The sequence below is a fragment of the Sturnus vulgaris genome, chromosome 1, assembly GCF_052056855.1.
Source record: "Sturnus vulgaris isolate bStuVul1 chromosome 1, bStuVul1.hap1, whole genome shotgun sequence".
NCBI classification, from domain to species: domain Eukaryota; kingdom Metazoa; phylum Chordata; class Aves; order Passeriformes; family Sturnidae; genus Sturnus; species Sturnus vulgaris.
The window spans coordinates 118,454,339-118,461,157 of NC_142243.1; positions in this window are offsets into that span (position 1 = coordinate 118,454,339).

The following is a 6,819-nucleotide window of genomic DNA, read 5'->3' on the forward strand; positions in this document are numbered from 1 at the left end:
CTCTAATCCCGTTCCAGCCTCAGTAGAAATCCACTGCTAAATTGTGTGTGCTTAGTTGCATGAGAGCATACAAAAATCTTAAATACAAACAATTATTATCAGCATTCTACTGACTGTGATTTGCCTTTGTTTTGTCTTTCTGCCTCAAATCTCCATACCACTGAAGCTATTTACCATAATGTTAACTGTAATCTAAAGTTAAACATAACATATGTATGTGTAAGTTTATATCTTTTCTTCTTAAGACAATCACTTTTGTTAAGAGACAATTACTTTAAGAGACTATAGTCCAGTTACAATCAATCCATTTTGCTAATCTCTAAAAATATCCAAGGTAACAGTAGTCAATTTATAGCAATCCTTTCTCTATGCAGGCAAAATACAAAGGTTCTTAAAATTTTCCATCCAAGTCTCATTACAGTCCAGCTAGGGAGTGGCAATAGGATGAAAGCCAAGGAATTTCCAGAAATCTTGAAGTGCTACTAAGTCACTACTGACGCAGTGCCCTGACTATTTGCTTGATGAAAGATGCAGAGCCATTCTACCCCTAATTAGCAGATATTATCAATGCATCTCAAAAAAAGTAAAAAATTCTTGTCTGCTTACAGTGGGGAAAGAAAAAGGATGCTTACTTCTCCATTTAGGAAGAAACACAGCCTTATAGCATTCTTTGACCCCAGTCTCTGGAAAAGACTATTTTAGTTACCACATTTTCTAAGTCCCTTCCTCAATTCAAGTCATTCTTTATTCAGATTATATTTGGTTTACAGTTTAAAAGATTAATGTGTCTATTGATGTGAAAATATCCTTAAAAATATTAGTAGGTGTATAAAATCCAGAGACCAGTCCTATGGCAGAATGTCTCCCAAAACAGGTTTAATGGAATACACAGGCATGAAGCCCTAATGAATCCTGAACTTCATTAGCCACCACAGAAGCTCTAATGGTTTACATGCAGGAATGTGAGAATGGACATTGTAGATTTCCTTGGGGTGATTTCCTGGATTTCAAAGTGGCAAGATCACGTGCTTCAACATAGTTATGAGAATTTGTATTTGGTTGAAAAGGCATCATTTATTGCTCTATTCTGTCTCCCTCAAAATTCTCAGACAAAGAATTGGTATGAACCCTGAACATATCCCTTAGCTTATTATCTTGATCTCCTTGGACTTCTATTGCTACTTTCTGGATTTTAAGATAACACTATTAAAAAGAAAAAAATCAAAACAAAAACCAAAGAAATTAATCTATAATTCGGGTGGAGAACATGGGTAGATATTCCTGGTATGTCTTTGTGGCTTTTTCTGCTGCAATACAACAAAACAAGAAAGCATATATATATATATATACAAGAGAGTAATATATGACAGGTCTTCACAATGGAAATAATGCAACAGCTCTTCCTGTGGATGTGAAAAATACATTGTTTCTGTGCCATGTTCTGAAAAATAATGTTAAAAAGGTTAAGCCTGTGGCTGGGTGAATAAAAATAAATGTTGTGAACATGCCACTGTCTCCTTAGTCTAGATTCCTAGCAGTCAGGGTGCTACGCCGTAAAATGCTTGCTATAAGAGATTATTTAATCTGACAGACAAGTCACTACCCGGCTTCAGATGTAAATCTCAAGCCTGTTACAGTATACTAAATTGCAAAAACTAGTTGAAAAGATTTTTAAAAGGGGATAGGCTTGGAAACCTTCATGTCTGCCTCTTCATACCTCTGTGCATGCAGAAGCAAAACAAAATTTAAACATTATACTTCATATATGTATAATTGGAGTGTGAATATATATATATGTGTATGTATGAATACACACATATAGCACCTGAAGTTGTTTATATATATCCTATATTCTGCTTTTCTGAAGTGCTTACCTTTTTACAAAATCCCTCGTTTGTGAGACACAATGCAAATTGACCCTTATTTTAGGCCAGGAAATTCTCTAGAACAGTAGAAACTGATCCAGCCTTCAAGAATCCCGTGGACCAAAAGGAAGTCTTCTGATCCATCCCACAAGGAGACCATATACCAACTAATTACTCATCAACAACATCACCAATATCACCCTCCCCTCTTCTCTTGCACTCTCCACATATTTAGTGGACTCTCATTTCAACTGGTGAATTAAAGTTCCTCACTTTTTTTATCCCTCCTCCAGCCTTCTTTTCTGAGGGGGTTTTCCACTTTGGATACTGTAGGTCTTTTCCAACAAATGTTTCCAAATTTAGGAAAAAGCAGATGTCAGGACATTATTTCTTGAATGTGAAGTGATTGTTTAAGCACTCTCTCCCCTTTGAATGAGAGCTGAAAACCTGACCCATTTAGACAGGCAGAGTTACAGTCACACACAAATTAAAAGCAAAGATACTTTGTTTTTTCAATTATCTGAATTCGAAGGACCAATCCATAATCCCTAAAATGTTGTTATAAATGTCATTACAGATAAAATTATCTGGATCTAAAAGCATGAAAGATGGCAGTCAGACATTTCATTGTCAATGTGGAAAAAATAAAGGTTGAATAAACTAGTTTCATAACTGTCTTCCAAGTCCTTGGCTCAGAAGCAAGGTTGGAAGCAGATTTCTGCCTCTTGCTGCCGGTAGAGATAATTGCTACAGCAGGCTCTAACTGCTTCGAGTATTTTTATTTTCTTTTTGGTGGAATTAACATGGTATTTCTTTTTTTAGGAAATTTTAACACAGAAACTTCAACTAGGCACCTTGTCAATTACTCCCATCCTCTGTTAAAGATCGACTAAATACCAGAGGGTAGAAATGACATAATTCCTGAAGGAAACACTTCAAACAAGCACCTTACCTGGCTATTCTAGTGATATTTGCTCCTTCTCGATACAACACCCTTGACAGATGTGATTACTTGGAATTGACAGCTCTCTCTTAACTTATTAAAAGCTCCCCAAAACACAGGTAGAACACAGATTCTGCAATTACTGTAACATGATTCAAATCAGTTTTGTAACTTTATTAGCTGTGCATAGAGCATTGTGTGTGTGCTTCAGGGATAATCATTATCATGCGAGAAATATGTAGACAATAAATAATGCAAAGTGTGTTTTCTAGAATTAATATAGAGAAGACCTTCCATGTTAACTTTCCAACAGGAACTCCCATTTCTGGGAAACAATCACTAAAGACCATGTGCTCAACAGATACCTCAGCTATCATATATCACTTTGCATTAATCTCTGAGCAAGCTGCCTTTACAGCAATACAGTTAATAGAGGTGATACAGATACCTGCCCAGGTACCTGCCCCCTGCACCATCACCCAGCTTCCATATCCTAGACCATGGCACCTTCTAAGCATGAAGTTTATGGTGCCAACAGGCCAGACTTGTTCAGCAAGAACCTCTTTAATTGCTGACAGTGTTGCTGTTGCTTCTCGTGTTCTGGCTCTGTTCTTCTGTCTGTGCCAAAGTCGGGGTTGCTGCCTCTGGACCCCAAGACATGGAGAGGCAAAATATGTCTTAGGGTTCTTCCCTCCTGGGCAGGGATTGTGGAAGACTACTCCACTACAAGTCGTGCAGAACAACATTTCGTTAGATGTAGTTATGCATGACCTTGGATAAGGGGTGAAATTTCTCCACACGGCTGTACCAAGAACCAAGGTTTGTTTTAATTGAGCAGTTTAACCCAGCAGATGCAACACCACAAAGCACCTTGGCATAGAACTTCTGCCTTTGTCACACCTTTGTCTTGAACATCTCTGTGGCAGTCCTAAGGATGCTCATTTCCCTAGTGTGACATTGCCAAGGGCAAAGGAAGAAGGTGTGATTTTTCCATCTCTCTTTCCTAGACAGAGCTATGTTTTCCTCAGCCATAGGCCACAGGCTATCTGTGAAGTTCTCACAGAACTTCAGGCCGTGAGCTTGGTGGCTTTGAAAAGCAGAGAAAATATCATCAAGCTGGATATGCCTAAGACTAGAGAGAAGGTGTGTCATACCGTGAGTAGACAAAAGTCCCTGCTTGTAGTGCTCCCCCACCTACTGAAGCACTGATAACACATTTTTAGGTGTCACCTCAGAGACAGTAACCCTGCATTTTCCTAGAATATCCAGTAACTATGGATCCAAATCCATTTCTCTTGACTGTCACAGCAAAGAAAAAATCAGTGAGAGAAGTGAAGTTACTTTGTTAAAATGCTTATTTTACAAAGCCTATGGCTTTGAACAGCTGCTTAGTAAAGAATGCAGTCCATACCAGTGTCTTCAGAAGAAGGAAGGTCCTAGGAAGGTTACCAAAGAAGAAGTACCTGCTGGGCTCCTTCATAAAATGAAACCAGACCACCATGAACACCAGATTCCAAGCAGGTGCACATAGCTCCTGGGTACAAATTCCAAATTAATAAAACAATAATGGAGCTTATATCTCAGCTGCTGGCTTTTTGTTTGTTTTCCTTCTCAATTTAGTTCAGAGGATTTAATCGAGTTGATTTTTCTTGGCACTATGTTCTCCATGTTTCGAAGCATTAAGGGACAGCAAGATTTTAGCTACCACAGGAATATGATCTCACATGGAAAAGAAATACAGGAGGCAATAAAATACCATGGATTGACTTTGAATTACCATAACCATGATTATTAGGCCAATCGAGCCATCCCAGTCAAATTTGGGGCTGTCATGTTTGGGGAGAGGCTATTTAAAATTTCAAGCAATGGCCATGAAATCAATTCTTTTGTGGGAGCTGTCTGATTTACCATCCAGCAGTCAGACATTATCCTGTCACAACTGAAATGCTCTTCCTTTTCTAGTTTTATCTTCTTGTTTGGGTGTCACAGTGATCCTTCCATGAGTTTTCTTGCCAAAGCAGAAGGAAAGACTCAGTTTTGGCATCAGGAAAGTAATCAGTCAAGATCACTGCTATGCTGGAATTAAGCCACCTTTTATCTCAAGACATATCTCAGTTGAAGATCCAAACACTTGCTCTGTGCAGTCTCCTGAACTCAGGGGAAGGATGTGTGCTGTTTGGCCTCCAGAATACAACTCCACATCTGTCCTGCCAGCATAGGAGTTGGGGGAGATAAAAACCACCACAGGATAGGCTGTTATCCTCCAGACACATGATGTAATTTACTAGTGACCACAATATACAATGTGGTAGCAGCACATTTGTATAAAGGCATTATTTGTGTACTCCTACTAGGACAGCTAGTAAGCAGAGATTTTCTACTGAAGCTCTGTATGACATATTATGCATGCTCAGTCTAGTACAGAAATTGGTCTCTAAGAGATGTGAATACACTCATAACTAGTTTTTGAATATACTCAGTGAGTCCAGTGAGGGGCTGCAATGATAATTAAATACTGAAGCACCTGCCACACAAAGAGAGGTTGAGATTTCTAGGACTGCTTAGTCTTGAGAAAAGGCTCAGCCCCAATGTGTAAAAGTACCTAAAAAGAAGGTGTTAAAAACAAACTCGGACTCTTAGCGGTATCCTCTGAAAGGACATGAAAAAAAGTACATTCAATTTACACATAATTTTAATTTATTTGTTTTGAAACAGAGTGTGAACAAACACTAGAACAGGTTACCCAGAGAGGTTGTGGAGTTTCCAGCCTTAGAGATATACAAAACTTAACTGAGCACAGGTCCTTTCCACTGATTCTGTGAAGTAGTAAAATCCCTTGGAGATGTATTTATCTGGCACAGATTATCAGGTAAAATCCTCCTAGAACTGTGACAAACATGAACCTGCTGAGAAACCCCAAATCCCACTGCCAGAATCACTGCTTCTAATTTTCCTCAGCAGAATGTGTTCACAAAGACACTAAAAATGAAAATCTACTCACTCTTACTAGAGTTGGAGTTTGATACTCAAGGTTCATATGCACAGTTCACTTTTACCCTTTGCTCCAGAACTCTGCATATCTAGTATTTCTTAGCCAGGAGGAAAAGTCTGTTCTGTTAGCATAAAAGGAGGTTTAAGACACAAATACACCCCATAGTTATCAGTGGTAGAATTTGTGAACAGTGCAATATGTGTATGGACTGCACATTGAGAGAATCTCTTTTTTACTTGGTTAACCTCTGTTTCTTAAGGTGTACTGTAATAGGAGAAAAAATTTTGAGAAAGAAAAGCTGAAGATCTGAAAGGAGATTGAAACAAATATCTTCTTCATCAGTCTGAATTCTCTCTGAGCTCTGAATAGCTCTCATCAATCCATCATAAAGGTAAGGTGATTTTTAACACACTGTTTTACTCAGTGTCTCTTGCTCATCAGTAGTGAAATAGTTCTATGTGAACCTTTCTCTGCTAATAAACCTTACTATTTGTATAGACAAGGGAAATGAAGGTAGTTTCTAGGTCATCATTTAAAGAAAAAATGACTTCCCTTTTAAAAAGTCCCCCTTTTCTCCACACTGTTTCAATTGCTGTACCAATTGCTAGCAGAGAACTGTGTCATGAAGTGGACTTAACATGTACAGACGTGACATACACATAAGCTTCCTTTTTTCTTGTTTTGGATTACAAAAAGTCAAGGTAGCTTTCTAAGCATCCATTGTCAAAAGCGGTAATGCCTCTTCAGCATATGCTCAAAATAAGTGGACAGTCCTAAGAGAGAAGGGAAAGTAAAACAAGCCTCTGTAGACACAGGCAACCTGTTACACGACTCAGAGAAGCAAAACATTATGCTGTTACTCAAAGGATGGCTGTAATTATATCATTCAGTTCTGTCAGCATCATTCCTTTCTGAAATAATCCCAAGAGAAACTCCTATTGTACAACACAATACCCTTGCTTTTAGTAGCTCGTTGTCTTTGTTGACAAGACATTGAATAACCACCTAGACTGGCAGTC